Raw genomic sequence first — 20215 nt, forward strand, 5'->3', positions numbered from 1 at the left:
ATTCCCAGGTATCTTATGGTTTTTGGTGCTATAGTAAATGGAATCGATTCTGTAATTTCCCTTTCTTTATTTTCATTGTTAGTGTATAAGAAAGCCACTGATTTCTGTACATTGAGTTTGTATCCTGCCACGTTGCTGAATTGCTGTATGAGTTCTAGTAGTTTGGGGATAGAGTCTTTTGGGTTTTCCACATAAAGAATCATGTCACCTGTGAAAAGAGAGAGCTTGACTTCTTCATTGCCAATTTGGATACCTTTATTTCTCTTTGTTGTCTGATTGCTGTTGCTGGGACTTCTAATACTATGTTTAACAAGAGTGGTGAGAGTGGGCATCCTTGTCGTGTACCTTATCTACGAGAAGGCTGCAAGCTTTTTCCCATTGAAGATGATATTTGCTGTGGGTTTTTCATAGATAGATTTTATGAAGTTCAGGAATGTTCCCTCCATCCCTATACTTTGAAACGTTTTAATCAGGAATGGATGCTGGATTTTGTCAAATGCTTTTTCTGCATCAATTGAGAGGACCATGTGGTTTTTCTCTTTTCTCATATTGATGTGTTCTATCACATTGATTGATTTGCAAATGTTGAACCATCCTTGTAGCCCAGGGATGAATCCCACCTGGTCATGGTGGATAATCTTTTTAATGTGCTGTTGGATCCTGTTTGCTAGGATCTTGTTGAGAATCTTAGCATCCATATTCATCAGTGATATTGGTCTGAAATTCTCCTTTTTGGTAGGGTCTTTCCCTGGTTTGGGGATCAGGGTCATGCTGGCTTTATAGAAAGAGTCAGGAAGTTTTCCTTCTGCTTAATTTTTTTTGAAACAGCTTCAGGAGAAGAGGTGTTATTTCTTCTTTGAAAGTTTGGTAGAATTCCCCAGGGAATCCATCAGGTCCTGGGCTCTTGTTTTTTGGGAGGTTTTTGATCACTGCTTCAATCTCATTACTAGATATCGGCCTATTCAGGTTGTCAGTTTCTTCCTGGTTCAATTTTGGGAGTTTATAGTTTTCCAGGAATGCATCCATTTCATCTAGGTTGCTTAGTTTATTGGCATATAACTGTTGATAATAACTTCTGATGATTATTTCTACTTCCTTGGTGTTAGTTGTGATCTCTCCCTTTTCATTCATAATTTTATAAATTTCGGCTTTCTCTCCTTTCTTTTGGATTAGTGTGGCCAATGGTGTATTGATCTTATTGATTCTTTCAAAAAACCAGCTTCTAGTTTCATTGGTACGTTCTACCGTATCTCTGGTTTCTACCTCATTGATCTCAGCTCTAATCTTGATTATTTCCCTTCTTATGTGTGGAGTTGGTTTGATTTTTTGTTGATTCTCTAGTTCTTTAAGGTGTAGAGACATCTGCTGTGTTCTGGATTTTGCAATTTTTTTGAGAAAGGCTTGGATGGCTATGTATTTCCCCCCTAGGACTGCTTTTGCTGTATCCCATAGGTTTTGGACCGAAGTGTCTTCATTCTCATTGGTTTCCATGAATTGATTCAGTTCTTCTTTGATCTCCTGGTTGATCCAAGCATTCTGAAGCAAGGTGGTCTTTAGCTTCCAGGTGTTTGAGTTCCTTTGGAACTTTTCCTTGTGACTGAGCTCCAGTTTCAAAGCATTGTGATCTGAGAATGTGCAGGGAATAATCTCGGTCTTTTGGTATCAGTTGAGTCCTGATTTGTGACCCAGTATGTGGTCTATTCTGGAGAAGGTTCCATGTGCACTTGAGAAGAATGAGTATTCTGTTGTTTTAGGGTGGAATGTTCTGTATATATCTATGAGGTCCATCTGGTCCAATGTGTCATTCAATGCTCTTGTTTCTTTATTAGTTTTCTGCTTTGATGATCTGTCTATTTCTGAGAGAGGCGTGTTAAGATCTCCTACTATTAATGTATTCATATCAATATGACTCTTTATCTTGATTAACAGTTTCCTTATGTAATTGGTGGCTCCCATATTGGGGGTATAGATATTTACAATTGTTAGATCATCTTGGTGGATAGTCCCTTTAAGAATGATGTAGTGTCCTTCTGTATCTCTGACTACATTTTTTAGTTTAAAATCTAATTTATCTGATATAAGAATCGCTACCCCAGCCTTCTTTTGAGGCCCATTCGCATGAAAGATGCTTCTCCATCCCTCCACTTTCAGTCTGGGTGTATCTTTAGGTTCAAAATCGGTCTCTTCTAGACAACATATGGATGGGTCCTGTCGTTTTATCCAATCTGCACCACTGTGTTGTTTTATGGGCGCATTTAGGCCATTCACATTGAGAGTGATTATTGATAGATACGTTTTTATTGACATCGTGTTACCTTTGAAGTCTTTCTTTCTGTAGATTGTCTCTATATTTCTATTCAATGCTATTCTTAGGATTTTCCCTTTTTTATAGAACCTCCCTTAATATTTCCTGCAGTGTTGGTTTGGTGGTTGCATAGTCTTTTAAGCCTTGCCGGTCTTGGAAACTCTTTATCTCTCCATCCATTTTGAATGTGAGTCTTCCTGTATAAAGTATTCTTGGCTGCATGTTCTTCTCAGTTAGTGCCCTGAATATATCTTGCCAGCCCTTTCTGGCTTTCCAGGTCTCTGTAAACAGGTCTGACGTTATTCTGATGGGCTTTCCTCTGTAAGTAAGGAGCCTTTTTGTCCTAGCAGCTTTGAAGGGATTATACCTACAATTATGATTCCTCAATTTGATTATCAGGTGCCTTCATGTTTTTTTTGAATGTATAATCTTGGGTGGAGACCATTCAGCCTCTAGTACAAGAACGCTGGTTCCATTCCCGAGATTGGAGAAATTTTCATGAAGAACTTGTTCCACTATATCTTCTAGACTTATTTCTTTCTCCTCCCCTTCAGGGATTCCAATAATTCTGATGTTGGAACGTTTCATTGCATCATTTATTTTCCTGATTCTGTTTTCGTGGTTTCTAAGCTCTTTGTTCCAGGCTTCCTCCTGATCCTCTCTCTCTATCTGTTTGTCCTCCAGATCACTAATTCTATCTTCTGTCTCAGTTACCCTAGCTTTGAGAGAATTTAGATTAGATTGGAACTCATTGAGAGCATTGTGAAGCTCATCCCTGGTAGCTTTCAGCTCTTCCCTAATATTGAAAACATGATCTCTAGTTGTTTTCATTTCGGCCCTAATCAATTCCGTTTGGTCACTTATGACTTTCTCCAATTTAGCTATTGCCTAGATAATTGTTAGCTTGAATTCTCTTTCCAACACATTGTCTATGTTGATAACCATTAGCTCTGTTGCTGAAGGTCCATCCTCTGTATTTTTCTTCTGTTGGGCATTTCTCCTCCTAGTCATTTTGGTGAGAGATGACTGAACCGATGTAGCTGGATGTATCGACCGTGGTGCAGTCAAGGTGCACCCTGGAATGCTTCTGAGCAATCAGGATTCCCCACCCATATGAGAGACAAAAGAAAAGAAAAAGAAAAAAAAGAGAGAGAGAGAGAGAGAGAGACAGGAAATAAAGGGAAGATGAAAGAGAAGTTTCAGCCCAAATGGACCCCAAGGTAACATTTATGAAGTATACAAACAAAGACAGACAAACACAAAGACTGATAAAAGTATATGACAAGAGGAAAAAAAAAATATATATATATATGCAAATGAAGGAAGAACCTCGTCAAAAAGAACCCCAAGTGTAAGGTTTATATACTATCAGGACAAACACAAAAACACAGAAACAATGGTGGAAGAAAAAGTGGGAGAGTGGTTATAAGTTCTCAGTGTGAACGAGGAAGGTTGTTTTGATTCCTCCTGGATGTATCTTGATATCTTTGTTAAATGACTCAACTTTCCTAAGATAAAGGGGGATTAAAAATTGGTTTACCTATTGGGGTAGTATTGATTGGGGAAAGGGGATTACTTTGAAGTTTAACTCTATATGAATATTAGAAAATAAAATAAAAAGGAATAAACTAGACTAAACTAAACTAAAATTTTAAAAAAATCAAAAAATAGAAATCCAAAAGAAAAACACAGGTGTATGTATTAAAAAGTTCAGGTTAGAAGGCTATTATGGAATTTGATGTACTGGACATTTCACTGTGATGGTAAATAGGTTAAAAAATTATCTATTTAAAAAAAAAAACCCAGAATAGTGGGAATGAGCTAAAAATAAAAGTTGTCCTATGAAATAGTGGTGGTTGTTCTCTTGTAGTCTTTTTTTTTTTTCTCCTTTCTTGATTTGTTTTCTGGGGGAGGGGCTTGCCACGTGGGTTTTCAGTCAATGATGTTCCCTGAGTTAAGTTCCCCCGCCCCCCTCAAGGGGGTGGGCTCTGAGGAAACTGTTTTTTTTCAGGCTTTTGTTCTCTGGCGGTTTTTATGTTTGTTCACTTTTTTTTTTTTCTCTCACCTTGACCGCTTTTGATGGTTTTTGTAGTTTTAGAGAAAATCAAACTGCATCCTGACCTCCCTCTCAGAGAGAAGCCTCAGTCTGGCTGCAGAGCCCAAATAAGTTCCCCTTTGGCCTCTGGCAGAGCAGGCTCCAAGTCGCCATCCCTGGGGACGCAGGATTTTTTGCTTGTACCGAAAACCACAGCAGCGGCAGCTGTCTGGGCAGCTCCAGACACGCACCAATTTCAGGGGAGGCTGTGGGTCATGCATACTTTTCAGGCTCTGAGAACGGGGCGCAGGTCTGAAAGCACCAGGCTAGGCCTTCACGCACCTCTTTCAGGGGAGAGTTTGGGGCGCGCGTCTTAGGCTCTGAAACAATGGCGCGGGTCACAGAGCACTTGTTGGGCCTTTGTGTACGTCAAATGAGAATGAGGGGCGCGCACATCTCAGGCTGTATAGCAGGGCTTGCGTGTTCTGTCCTCTGGTGAGGCACCCAGCCCCTCACAGGAGCTGGACCTCACACGTTCTCGGACGCGCTGGCGGCTTAGGGACCAAGACCTGGTTTCTCCCCCGCACTCTCTCTGGCTCAGGGCCAGGGGAGGCTGTCCTGGGACCAGGGACTTAAGTACGTGTCCCTAACCACCCCGATTTCCATAATTCTCTGCCCCCCCCCCCGCGATCTTTTGCTCTTTTGAAGTGCTTTCAACCAGTCTCCAAGTTAATGCTGGTCCCCAGACACAGGGCACTCTCGCTCATATTAGAGGTATTACTTTCCAACCTGTCACCTCTGGTGGCTCCCTCCCCCTTTTGTTTATCTTCCGATATCAGTTCACTGTTCCCACTCCGCTTTACCTGCCCACTGGCGTCTTCTGGCCCTGTAGAGATCCAGACGTGTATAATTCTGATCTCAGGCTGATTTCATGGGTGATCGGAGTTCTTTGCTTGGTAATCAGCTCACTTTAGGGTACAGGTTTAAAAGGTTCCTCCTCCTACTTTCCCGTCATCTTGTCCCCCCTGGCTTTAATTTTTTATTTAAAAACACAATCTTAGTAAAACTGGGTAAATAGTGCTCACTTCGGCAGCACATATACTAAAACTGGGTAAATAACTTGAGATTCTGTGTGTGTATGTATAAGTATTCTAGTGTTATCTCAAAAGCTAGCACCATGCTAAACAGGAAAACTCTAGGGTTCTCATTTAAGTCCAGAAATACTATGGCTACTATCACTAAACATTATTAGGTATAGTTAGACAAGTGAAATAGTAAAAACATGCAGTCAACAGATCTACTGGATTTACTACAGAACTGTGATGTGCTCAAAGCCACACAAAACAGGAAAACTTACAGGTAAGCTGGTAAGTAGGACAAAGCATTACATCTATATTTACATTAAAATGACTTTGTCTTTCTGCAGCTGTGCCCTCACGCTACAGGCCTGACCCTTAGCTACTGGCCTCCTTTTACATATGTGAGCTAAATAATCCCTTTAATGTTTAACACAGAGATGGTCTCATTATTCATCTTTTGAGTATGCCTGTTTTCTCCTTCCTGTCTGTATTCAAAAATAGTAATTAATACCTGGGTTGGTCTCTGGAAACACGGAAAATATTCTAAAACTGAGTGACTCCATTTTGATACTCATATGAATGACCTTTTGTCAAGGGAAAATGGATCACGGACAATCAGTGCTCCTAATAGCAATGCTGTTTTACATGTTACTGTGAATATTAGCTTGAACTGGAGTGCTAGTTGAAGGCTGTGGAAAGGGAGATCAAGTGTCTGTAACAGTCACTCTGGTGACAGCCATAATCACCGTGATTGGTAGGGGGACTAGTTTCTTTTCTTATGCTGAAAAACTTACATAATGAGAATTAGAGACGAAGTTTTGAACTCTAAAGTCAAGTCCTGGGTGGATAATGAGACCATCTCTGTGTTAAACATTAAAGGGATTATTTAGCTCACATATCTAAAAGTCGGCTGGCACCCAAGAGTAAGGCCCATAGTGTGATTATACAGTTGCAGAGAGACAAAGCCATTTTAATGTAAATATAGGTGGATTGCTTTGCCCTGTTCGCCAGGTTACTGTAAGGTTTCCTATTTTGTGTGGCTTCGAGCGAGAAACATTTCTGTAGTAGATCCAGGTTCTGATGCAAGGCCTTTTAATATTTTTGTTCGTGTTACTCCCCTCAGAAGAAGGGATTGGTGTGCTGGCCAAGGTGGTGGATCATGAGCATCAAAGTGAAAGTGGGTAGTTGCTACACTAGGGGATATAATATTTTCATGTCTGGCAGGCGAAGTGATTCACTGGGTTTCTTATTGGGGCTCCCTTTTCCAGTAGCATTAGTCATTGGGAAACTGAAGCAACCCAAATAAGTGTTAGGTCCTACAGGAATGGAGATTCAGTTCCCTTCATTTAAGAAAAATTCCTAAAGTAATGACAGTGGGTAAGAAGACACAGAATGGGTTCTATAATTACCAATTTTGGCTCCATTATCAACCCCAGAAATGAGAATCCTCGCTGCTTCATTTTAGTGTGCTTAATTATTTTTCTTTCTTTGGTACTGTTTCCAAACAGTACGATAGGGATTAATGTTACAGTTGAGGTTCTGTGTGAGAGTATCACCTGAACTGTATGGTAATGATGGGGTTTCCTATTTTCCTGTTCTATTCCATAACAGCTAAAGATAGAAACTCCTTAGGTTAAATTTAGTTTTGGTGCATGCATATGATAAAGAAAGAAAGTTTATTTGTTTTGTCAGTAATGATATAGAAAAATCACCAAGACATCCCAGTAAATTGAAATAGCAAGATACAGATAATTGTTTAATGTTACTTTGAAGAGAAAGCAGGTGTGTATGCACACAGGCACTCACATATTTATTCAAATACAAAGTGTGTTTCTTAATAAGGGAGTGTGGTAAATGTCCTTTGTAGGAAAAAAGGTTGACTGAAGGACAGATAAAGGTGAATGTCTTACTTTTAATTATTAATTGTACTTCTTTTTTATTTTAAAGATTTTATTTATTTATTTGACAGAGGTCACAAGTAGGCAGAGAGACAGGCAGAGAGAGAGGAGGAAGCAGGCTCCCTGCTGAGCAGAGAGCCCAATATGGGACTCAATCCCAGGACCCTGAGATCATGACCCAAGCTGAAGGCAGAGGCTCAACCCACTGAGCCACCCAGGCACCCCAATTGTACATCTTTCGTAAAAGCTGTAAATTTTTACATTATGTATTTAAAAAATAAAATTTAATGGTAAGATCTACTTCAAATCCTTAGTATAATCATATTAGTGGTCTAAAAGAGGAAAATGAGATCTCAAAATGCAAAATAAATAAATAAATAAATAAAAAACAAAAAGCAAAAAAAAAATTTTTTAACTAAAATTCTACATACAGCCTTGTTTTAAACACCAAAAAATTAAAAGTCCTTTATCATGATAATTTATACATGTCTCAAAAAATAGTACTTGGTATATAGTAGGCATCAGTAAACATCTGTTGATGAAAAATTTGTGGTGAAATACCAGAAACACTCCCATTAAAATCAGGAAAACCTATGGTCTCCACTGTTAAATGTTATTCCTTAAAATAGATCTAAAAGTATTAAACAATTAGACCAGACAATGAAAGTGATACAAAAAATTTAAAAATATGGAACAAAGTACTGACTAAAAAAAATTGTTAACAAAACAGCTGCTAGAATATTTAGAATTTGCTAATATCATAAACTGGCAAATTAATATCTTTATATGGCTAGCTCTTCCATATTTTGATTATATCAGAACTTTAAAATTTAAGAGACACAGAATTTCTGAACTTGCCTTCTCAGTATTTCCAAATATTCTAAAAGAAACAGAATATTTACAATCTGAAAACAATAAATACTCTTTCAAACCACTGTATATAAGAACTTGTTAGGAATTCAGATATGACCCAGCAAATATATGGTTTATGAGTCAGGTGTGTATTTTCATTTACATATGACCTCGTGACAGCCAATCATTAAAAATGCACCCAAGATTAATATATTAATCAGAGGCCAGGGAATAGTTCTTGGATATGTTCTTTAATTATAAGAGTACTAATTTGGCATTAAAGTTTCAATTAAAATATTGGCCAGGAAGGAACTCTGGAAAAATTTACATATAAGGACTCTAGTAGATTATAAGAATGTTAAACTTCAGCTCTTTTGTGCTGTATCTCCTGCAATGTCTCTTAGTGTAAGGCTCCTCCCACTAAGAACTGTAGTATATTGTTCCACCCAGTTATCTAAGTGTCCTTGAGACTGGATTGGTCACTAAAATGTGGTGGAAGTGCTAACTGCACTTCCTGAGCCTAGACTTATAAAGTTTTTTTTGTTTTTTTTTTTAAGATTTTATTTTATTTATCTGACAGAGATCACAAGTAGGCAGAGAGGCAGAGAGAGAGAGGAGGAAGCAGGCTCCCCGCTGAGCAGAGAGCCCGATGCGGGACTCGATCCCAGGACCCTGAGATTATGACCTGAGCCGAAGGCAGCGGCTTAACCCACTGAGCCACCCAGGCGCCCCAGACTTATAAAGTTTTACACAACTTTTTTTTTTCAGTGTTCCAAAATTCATTGTTTATGCACCACACCCAGTGCTCCATGCAGTTCTGAGCCTAGACTTATAAAGTTTTGCACAACTTTTTTTTTCAGTGTTCCAAAATTCATTGTTTATGCACCACACCCAGTGCTCCATGCAATATGTGCCCACGTTGATACCCACCACCAAGCTCACCCAACCCCCCACTGCCCTCCTCTCCAAAACCCTCAGTTTGTTTCTCAGAGTCCAGAGTCTCTCATGGTTTTTCTCCCCCTCTGATTTCCGCCAACTCACTTCTCTCTTTCACCCAATGTCCTCTGTGTTATTGTTTATGCTTCACAAGTAAGTAAAACTATATGATAATTGACTCTCTCTGCTTGACTTATTTCACTCAGCATAATCTCTCCTAGTCCTGTCCATGTTGATACAAAAATGTGGTATTCATCCTTTCTGATGGAGGCATAATACTCCATAGTGTATATGGACTGTATCTTCTTTATCCATTTGTCCATTGACGGGCATCTTGGCTCTTTCCACAGTTTGGTGACTGTGGCCATTGCTGCTATGAACATTGGGATACAGATGGCCCTTCTTTTCACTACATCTGTATCTTTGGGGTAAATACCCAGTGGTGCAATTGCAGGGTCATAGAGTAGCTCTATTTTTAATTTGCTTCTTTTTTTTTTTTTAAGAATTTATTTACTTACTTGACAGAGAGAGAGAGGGAACACAAGCAGGGGGAGTGGGAGAGGGAGAAACAGGCGCCTCATTGAGTAGGCAGCCTGATACAGGGCTCGATCCCAGGACCCTGTGATCATGACCTAAGTTGAAGGCAGAGGCTTAACAACTGAGTCACCCAGGTGCCCCCTATTTTTAATTTCTTAAGGAATCTCCACGCTGTTTTCCAAAGTGGCTGCAGCAACTTGCATTCCCACCAACAGTGTAAGAGGGTTCCCCTTTCTCCACATCCTCTCCAACACACGTTGTTTACTGTCTTGTTAATTTTGGCCATTCTAACTGGTGTAAGGTGGTATCTCAATGTGGTTTTGATTTGAATCTCCCTGATAGCTAGTGATGACGAACACCTTTTGAAACCCTACCTAAAACAGGAAAGAGCCTGTGCTAGCCTCTTTGAAGGTGACTGGTAACATGAACCAAGTCAGGCGAGGTGTGGCATCTGAGGCCCCACGGGGAGACAGTACATAAATTTTCTGCTTAATCTACAGCACAGGGAAGGCTGCCTAATCCTGGAAGAACCAACCAGGTGACCCCAGACTGTAAATCCAAGTCTACTGTATTGTCAGACAATTAGTTGTTCTTTTCAGCTGCTAAGTTTTAGGGTAGCTACGGAACAATAACCAACTGATTCAGACTCTGACACAGAAAATGAGACACATCCTATTAGTCTCTCTCAGAAATTACCATTGACTTCAGGTAATTATGTCCTAGCTCTTGAGGCAACAGTAGGCCAGATTATGATTAAAAACAATGTAATTTTGAAACTTCCCATAGATACTAACAGAAGAATGACAGTCTATGGCCAGATTTTAGCAAACTTTAAAGCCCTTGCTTATTTCTAATGTATGTTTAGCTCCCTTTCATTCTTTGTATGACTATAGACTTACCCTTTTCTAACAGAAAAATGAACTATTTGGGTTATAGTAAATACGTGTATTTTAAATTGTATGGCTCTAAGGTTAGTTCCTATTTTCTACCTAATAATGTACCTGACAGAAAGTAGACAAAGTAATCTTGAGGATTCTATCCATTATTGTACCCAGTAACAAGTGGGCAAAATTAATCTAGATTCTAAATGGGAAGGGATAGAAAAGCAGAAGGAAGAGACCACTTCATTCCAGTGAGGGATCAAAAGAGAAATAGAATAACTAGTGGATAGACCTGAGTTTGCCGTGTGGCTTGCTTTTAATTCTTGCTGTCTGATGTCTGAGATAAGCTTCTAGTCTCCCACCAAATGAATTCTTACTTGAGAAATAACTGTTTCCATTCTTTGCATCCACATATTATTTAACAAGCATCACCTATTTCTGTGCCATAGGCATGCACTAGCACTTTCAAATACTATCTCAAATGGTCTTTGGTTAGTCATTGTCAATCATTAACTGATAGGCTCATGCTGGCAGACAAGAACCAATAGTTTGATAAGAAATTTACAATAAGGGTGCCTGGGTGGCTCAGTGGGTTAAAGCCTCTGCCTTTGGCTCAGGTCATGATCCCAGGGTCCTGGAATCGAGCCCCGCATCAGGCTCTCTGCTCCCCAGGGAGCCTGCTTCCCCCTCTCTCTCTCTGCCTGCCTCATTGCCTACTTGTGATCTCTGTCAAATAAATAAATAAAATCTTTAAAAAATTAAAATCTTAAAAAAATTACAATAAATTTATATACACCCATTTGTTTCAGAGATGCAGTTATCAAACACTTGTCAGCAAATCCCTACTTATGTCTGACCATGTGTATTGTGTAGATCATGTGTATTGTGTAGATAACGAATACTGGCTTTATTTTACTTTTCTTGTTTTCTTGTTTTTAATTTTTCCCAATAAGTTTTATTAGAGGGCTTATTATAAATGACATCTTTGATATGTTTTGGTAAGTAATCCTAAGGGGCAGGGCAAAGGTAAATCAGTATAACTTTAACAGTGGTCTGTTATGCTTTTACTCTGTTCCTCAAGGGGGCGGTGCTCAGACAATATTTACTGTTGCTACTTGCTCATTGCTTTCTGGGGGTATTTTTGTCAAGTGGCTCCTTTTGGGTCACAGATTTTGAATATTTCAGTATTGTCAGAATTGGGCCTCAGACATGAAAATGTTTACGGAGTTTTTCGACATTCTTTAGAATATTTTCATGTGTTATCCCTGAATTGAAACAATATTCCACTGTCTAGATGTACCATAATTCATTTATCCGTTCTGCTGAAGGACATTTTGGTTGCTTCCAGACTTCGATAACTATGAATAAAGCCGCTATAAACATTCTTGTACAAGTTCTTTGTGGACTTAAGTTTTCAAATCCTTTGGGTAAATATCAAGGAACATAATTGCTGGGTGTTCTGTTAGAGTATGTTTAGCTTTGTAAGAAACCTCCAAAGTGGCATCCAAAATGGCTGTACCATTCTGTGTTCCCACCAACAATAAATGAGCACTCCTGTTGCTCATGTCCTTGCTAGCATTTGGTGCCACCAGTGTTATGGAATTTGGCCATTCTATTAGGCAGGAAGTATAACTACTCACTACTTTAATTTGCATTTCTTAACACATGATGTGGAACGTATTTCCATGTGCTTATTTGCCATCTGTACATCTTGTTTTGAGGTATTAAAGGTCTGTGACCCATATTTTGATGAGGTTATTTTCTTTAGTGTTAAGAATTCTTGGTATATTTTGGATAATGGTCTCCTTGTTAGAGGTGTCTTTTGGGGGTTAGGGTGAAACAATAAGACACATACTGGAGTTTTTTTGTTTGTTTTCGTTGATTCTCCTATGATTTTTTCAAAGCAGACATTTTGAATCTTAATGAAGATAAGCTTGTGAATTCTTTCTTTCTTGGATTTTGTCTTTGGTGTTGTATCTAAAAGGAATCCTCATACCTTAGGTCATCTTGGTTTTCTTTGGTGTTACTTTCTAGAGAGTTTTATGACTTTGAATTCTACATTTAGGTCTATAATCCATTTTAAGGAAATTCTTGTGAATGTCCATAAGGTTTGTTGAGATTTGTTTGTGAATGTCCAGGTGTTCCAGCATCACTTGTCAGATTATATTTGCCCCTTGTACTGCCTGTACTCCTTTGTCAGAGATCAGTTGACTATATTTCTGGGTCTATTTCTTTATTCTCTTCCACTGCTCTAATTGTTCCTTAACCAATACCACACTCTCTATTACTTCTTTTGTCTTTGAGTACGGTTGACACACAATGCACTCCTTTGGTTACAGTAAACTTCTGGTAAGTCTTGAAGTCAGGTAGCATCAGTTCTCCAACTTTCTTCTTAAATAGTCTATATTTTCTTCAATACTGAATATTTTCCCTTTATGTCTTTTTCCTTTCCGTGTGAACTTTAGAAGGAATGTATCCTACCCATAAAGTGACTTGAGCAGTTCAGTCATTATATAGGAACCTGTGGCAGTGAGGTGCAGGTGAGAGGAAACCCTTTATAATTTAAAGATTAAATCTCTGTATTTGGACCCGTGATTTGGAGTCGTGATCTTCCCAAGCATTTCCCCAGTGGTATAGCATTTTCCCCAGTTCTCCTAGTTCCTTACCTAGCTGCAGAATTCCCATTCATTTCTTTTTTCTTTTCTTTTCTTTTCTTTTTTTTTTTTAAGATTTTATTTGTTTATTTGACAGGCAGAGATCACAAGTAGGCAGAGGGGCAGGCAGAGAGAGAAGGAGGGGAAGCAGGCTCCCCGCAGAGCAGAGAGCCCGATGAGGGGCTCAAGCCCAGAACCCTGAGACTATGACCTGAGTGGAAGGCAGAGACTTAAACCACTGAGCAACCCAGGCACCCATCCCATTCATTTCTTTGAAGACTTGACACTTAGGGATTACCAACCCATCCCCCTGCTCTGCCCTCTGGTGAGATAGGTCTAGAGGGGACTGAAGTAGCTCTTGTATACTTCCTCCAGAGGAATAATGATATCCATCCTTGTGGATTTGACCTTTTCTATGGAGAAAGCTTAGCACATAAGGTACAGTGATGATTCTTCCAATCTAGGGATCATTTTGGCATCTTAAGCATTTGAATCTGTTGGGAATTGTTGGGGAGGAGTAATCTTCTCTAATTTTCAAGGTCCTTCCAGCAGGACTAAGAATCAAATTGACATGAGACAGAGTAACACAAGAAAATGATGGAGTAGTATATGTACAGGGAAGCCACACAGACCTGAAAATTCCAAAGAGCAAGGCAACATGATGACCTAAGGAGAGACTTAGGGATCCAAAGATACTAAGGGGAGAAAGGCCATTAGTAGGAAGGTGAGAGAGATTTAGAAAACAAAGATTGCCCCATTATGCAGGTACATTGTTTTAGGTGAAGAGGACTCTATTAATGGCTCTCTTCCTGGTGCAAGCAGGGACGTAAAGGGTTTTTCCTGAATCTGCTGGGTTTTGTTTGCTTTTAACTAAAATGTTCATCTTGAGAAGGCCTGCCCCCAGGCTTCACAGATCCTGCCGCTTATGGCCACAAATATTGTAAGGCCCCCACCCAACACCACAGTCCCTAGGGGTTTCTCACTCTCAGGCTAGTGAACACTCAGCCTTATAAATGTATCAAAATTACCATTCAAATGTTTGTATTTGTTGATGGCTCCAGAAGCTTTTCCATGTAAACAGGTCTTGTTTATCACCTTCTGCACATGCCTGACTAATTTCAAGGTAGCACTTTGCCCTGCAAACTCATTTCTCTTCTAGGTCCACAAAAAATGACTGGTTTTCAGTTTTTTTTAGTTTTTGCTAGTAAAGATGAGAGTGAAGACTTGTAAGTACTTTACATTTTGAAGCTGAAACTGTTAAGTCTCCATCTTTTCTCTTCTAAGCCATGATTAAAATAGTCTCACTTGGAAATTCTACTTGATACACAAGCTATCACCTTTGTCTGCCTTTAAAACATTCATATATGAATACATATACATATTTGTGCTAGGTCTATGGATTCAAGAGGACATGCGAGTAAGGATACTTTCATGTATTCAGATGTCTGTCTTACAGTGAAAAATGCCAAACATTTTGAGTGTCAAAGAAAAAAAATGAGCTTCTTTTTGTCCTGGACTTTTATTGAGTTTACCACTTAATTAATGGGTGATACTGTAAAAAATAATGCCTTCCCTGCAGAATTGCTGTGAATATTAATTGATTAAATATATGAAAAGTATCTTGTGTGGACTCAAATCTATTTTTATAAATTAAGATCATGGTGAATTGATCATACAGTTGCTTTAATGGAGGTATTGACAGGACAACATGCACACAGAAGAAATCCTACTTTGGACTGCCTGGTAAGGTTAAAAAAAAAAAAAAGTATCACATGGGATGCAGGATTTTAAACTCACTTAAGATGTACCTGAAAAATGCAAATAAGTTTGCAAGTAGACATATTTGGGAAGGGCATTACATGTAGAAAGAACCTCATACATGCAGGTCTGCTTTGGGATTTGGAGCCAGTTGGCAAACATAAATGAAAAGAAAATTGGTAAAATCTAAGTGTAATTTACTTTTCCTTCTTAAGTGGAAAAAGGAGGGAGCAAAAACAAGTCATTGCTTGAGGTACCCTGGAAGAGCAGAAGTAGTTGTAGCAGTTATATACTGATCATGTTTTCTCCTGTTTCAGCGGTTTTACATTTTGTTTATTGATGTTTGTTCCAGTTTTTCTGAGAAAACCTTGACCTCAGTGGAGTACTTTTCTCTCTCCTCTACAGTGGCCGTTCTTTCCACATTTCCCTCACTGCTTGTCTTACTTCCTTTACTCCTTCCTTACTCTTTCAGTCATAAGTATTGAGCTTTAGCTCTTGACTAACCATTGATTTAGGGTATGAGAAAGTCCTAGAGGGGAAACATTCACTCTGCTTAAGGATGAGGAGAATTGAGAGAAAGTGTCCTTGCAGCCCTTGACCCTTGACCTGAGTTATTTTTTTTCCCCACTGTTCCAAGATTCATTGTTTATGCACCACACCAAGTGCTCCATGTAATACGTGCCCTCCTTAATACACACCACTAGGCCCTCCCAACCTCACCCTCTCCCCTCCAAAACCCTCAGTTTGTTTCTCAGTGTCCACAGTCTCTCATAGTTTGTCTCCCCCTCCGATTTCCCCCAATTCACTTCTCTTTCACCCAGTGTCCTCTGTTATTGCTTATGGTCCACAAGTAAGTGAAACCATATGATAATTGACTCTCTCTGCTTGACTTATTTCACTAAGCATAATCTCCAGTCCCACTCATGTCGATGTAAATTTGGGTATTCATCCTTTCTGGTGGCTGAGTAATATTCCATTATATATATATGGACCATATCTTCTTTATTCATTCATCTGTTGAAGGGAATCTTGGCTTTTTCCAGAGTTTGGCTATTGTGGCTATTGCTGCTATGAACATTGGGGGTACAAATGGCCCTTCTTTTCACTACATCTGTATCTTTGGGGTAAATACCCAGTATTGCAATGGCAGGGTCATAGGGTAGCTCTATTTTTAATTTCTCAAGGAATTTCCACACTGTTCTCCAAAGTGGCTGCACCAACTTGCATTCCCACCAACAGTGTAAGAGGGTTCTCCTTTCTCCACATCCTCGCCCACACTTGTTGTTTACTGTCCTGTTAATTCCGGCCCTTCTAACTGGCGTAAGGTGGTATCTCAATGTGGTTTTGACTTGGATCTTTTGTAAGTAACTAGAGCCTCCTTACTGCAAACATAAAAGTCATTTTACAGAAGTAAGTAATGCTGTAATTCCTTCAGGTATTTCAACAGTTTCTTTGGTATTCTGAATGATTTGGGAAGAAAAAAATCTTAAAAATAACAATGGTATTTTTTACAATTTCTTACAATTTTTTTCTGGCTTTTTCTAACATAATTCCCACCTTATTTCCTTTGGTGAAAGTCACAATTCCTTAGAGTATTCAAATTAGTGGTTTTCACATCATGTACTTCTACCTTTACTCCTTATAACTTGCATGATGATTGCAAAATCTTATAATGCATGCTCATAAACATAAGCAGACTTTACTTGAATGGGTGGACTTCTGAAAATATAATTTAACTTTTTCTACTGGATCTATTTAAATATTCCAAAGAACAAAGATTTGTCCAAAAAGTCTTCTAAAACTCAAACATTAAGTTACCAAGGACAGCTGAATTCTTATGGCTGTCAAATTCCACTTATTTCTAAATCTTTACATGGGAGTACTGCATTTATTGACTCCTAAAATTTCATGTAAAAGTAACACTATATATTCTATATATTCTCAATCAAAGATCTCTTAATATGCTCATTTTGATCTCTTGAAACTCAATGAGGAAAGAATTCTGAAAAGAACTCCAGTCTAGTTTGACCTTCTCTTTTCTCATTACTCTGATCCTACCAATTTTGGCACCTCACATTTGCTCTTCGACTTTGAGTATTTCTGCTCAAATTTAATCACCTTTGAGACAGTATTAATCACTTTTAGAGAAACCATTGCATTTCATCATTCTTTAAGAATGTTATCATCCTTACCTGTAAGCTTCTTGAAAATGGAGTATTCTTATTCCTGATGATTCTTATCGTGAATGTCTTTCTAATCCAATGGATTTGTGACACTTAGAATCCACCAGTTTCTATAGTTTTTCAAATATTGGGAGTTGATATTCTCATTGCATAAACAGAAGAGAATTTGCATGTTCCTGTCTTGGCACTTAGTGTAAGAAATGCTATCTTCAAGCACTCCTATTTGAACAGGCTGTCTCCCCTATGAGAAATATTCCTATTCATCTAACTTAAATGTCTCTTGCTTAATTGACTTTCATTTACTCTTCTTTGAATCCTTGGAGACATAAGCAATAACCCACTAATAACTGACCTCATCTTTCTTAATAAATGTTTTTTTGAAATACTGCCTGCTCTTCTACAGAACAGCACATTTCAATATATATTATTCCATGGAACAATGGTTTTGTAAATGCTGGGCAGGGAAAAAACAAAAAGGTTCTGTGGTGAAATGATTTCAATCACTGCCACAAAACCTGCCTTCTTGTTGGATGCATGGTTACTAACCTATTAATGATTCTGTAAAAGCTCTAAGGCAAAGAAGCCTGTTTTAACCTCATCTTACTCAGCACTTCTCAATCTTATTTCACCATAAGCTTCATTTATGAACATTCCATGAAAAATATTTTTGAGGGGTACCTAGGTGGCTCAGTGGGTTAAAGCCTCTGCCTTCGACTCAGGTCATGGTCCCAGGGTCCTGGGATCGAGCCCCGCATCGGGCTCTGCTCAGCGGGGAGCCTGCTTCCCTTCCTCTCTCTCTGCCTTCTCCCTGCCTACTTGTGATCTCTGTCTGTCAAATAAATACATAAAAATATTTTTAAAATATGTATTTTTGAGAATATTAGATGATCAGTGCTCCTTTCCTGTTTTGACCAATCACCTTCTTTTCTATGATTTGAGGATTTTATTCTCAATAGTAGTTTTTTTTGTGAACAGTATACTGTAAGTTGTATATTATATTCTGGTAAGGGTCAGGTGAATTTGAAATAGAATGGAGAAAATACTTTCAGACCCCTGCAGGGCATGGTAATCTTAGTATATTTTAGTATCCTTTTCATTCCTTTCTAGACTGAAGAAAACTACCACTACACGGGTGCCAGAATCAAATGGTAATTGACATTACCAAATCACCAAGGTTTTCCTCCTTGTTCTTTAGCCATACAGTCAAAAGCACATAGTTCTTTAACATTCTCATTGTTATGTAGTGTAAAAATGGCACTACAAACAATCATATTGAAATATTCCTCTATTGCCATATAATTGTCAGTGTTGAAGGTTGTAGAGGTTAGTTCTGCTCTTTTAAGATCAGGAGAACAAGATGAATTAAGTGAATTGGACCAAAGCAAATCTTTGAATCCCTGAGACATTAGCTGGTGCTTAATTCATGAATTGTGCTACTTCCTAGCAAGCAACTAGGGATTATCCCAGTGCAGGTCAAAGGTAAGTGTAAATCAAAGAATAAGGAATCAATGAAGTATGAATTTGACAATTGGATATGACTTAGACTCTCAATGCAAAATGTCAAAGATCACAGCGAAAACAGTTGTTGGTAGCATTTTGATTATTTCATCTTCCCGTATGAACCAAACAGATCTTTGAAGTTTATTTTGATTCAGAAGAAGAGTTAAAATGTAAGAAAATGTAAGAAAAACTTTTCTCATTGACCACCTCGATGTTTCATTTAACTAGGAATTAAAGAAGAGGTGAATACCGAGTAACTTAGTATAAAAACTGGATGGGTTGCGGGCTTAAATTTTTGACAGTACTTCCCATGTACCTTTCCTAATAGGTTGGTTTGGATGTGTCTATTTATAAAAACTATAGTTTAGGCTCCTACTTCTAGAACCTTCTAGTACATTCCTCATACCTCTGTTAACGTTCTAAATACAGAGCTGTTAGAGATGCATCTTTCTTTAAAAAAAAAAAAAATACTTATAGGGCCCTAGTGACTATGGAATAGATCTACATGATTTAGGATGGCATTCAGTGCCCTTCTCAGCCTGGAACAAACCTCATCAGCTTGTTCACAGAGCATCCTCAGGGCCCCACTTGGGCCCACACACACACCCATTGTAACCTCTGTAAGGTTGTGCAGTATACAGATCTTCACATGGGCTGTAACTGTGCATGCCTCTTGGAGTTGGGGAGTGTGACCTTCCTTCTCTTGTTATTCTCTTCCTTCTCTTACACTAAATTTTACACTAATTTTTCTTTTGACATTTTTAGATTCTCTTGGAGTAGACTTTTCTGTTTTTAATCTATAAACTCCTAGGCATTCTTCAGAACGAAGTTAAAACATCACCTATTTGCTAAAGTCTAGTGTAACTCAAAATTGTAACTGCTTATCATGAATTCTCAGTATTTATTGCATCTATATGGTATTTCTACATCTTTTTGTTTTCCTCATGTGTTTATTTACTTACCTGTAATCACTACTAGTGAGTGCACTGGTTTCCTATCATTGCTGTAACAAATTTTCACAAGTGTGGTGGTTTAAAAACCACACAAATTAATTGTATTATAGTTTTGGCAGTCAGAAGTCTAAAAGGAGTGCTACTGGGCTAAAAATTAAGGTGTCATCAGAACTATAGATCTTCTCTAGGTTTTAGGGAGAGACTCTACTCCTTGCCCTTGGAGGTTTTAGGGGCTTGCTTTCATTCCTCGGCTCAGGACCTTTTCCCCCATCTTCAGAGTCAATAGTCCATCTTGAAACTCTGACTCTGACCTCTTTCTTTTTTCTTCTAGGATTCTTACATGATTATATTCAGCCCGCCTAGATAATCTGGGATAATCTGTTTTATTCAATATCCTTATTTTAAACACAAAGTCCCTTTTGTCATATAAGGTAACAAGTTAACAGGTTTTGTGGATTATGATCTAGATATCTTTGAAGGGCTATTATTCTGCTTACTGTACCTACCCTTCATTACATCTAAAACATTTTGCAAGGTTCCTAGTGAATATTTATTACACTACTTGTTAGCTTAAAAAATTAATGAGTATTATAGTGATTAGTTTTCAAGTCAGTCTTCTATATTATGAAATTCTGGAAGCTAGG

This window comes from Mustela erminea, chromosome 9 (assembly GCF_009829155.1).
Source record: "Mustela erminea isolate mMusErm1 chromosome 9, mMusErm1.Pri, whole genome shotgun sequence".
NCBI classification, from domain to species: Eukaryota; Metazoa; Chordata; class Mammalia; order Carnivora; family Mustelidae; genus Mustela; species Mustela erminea.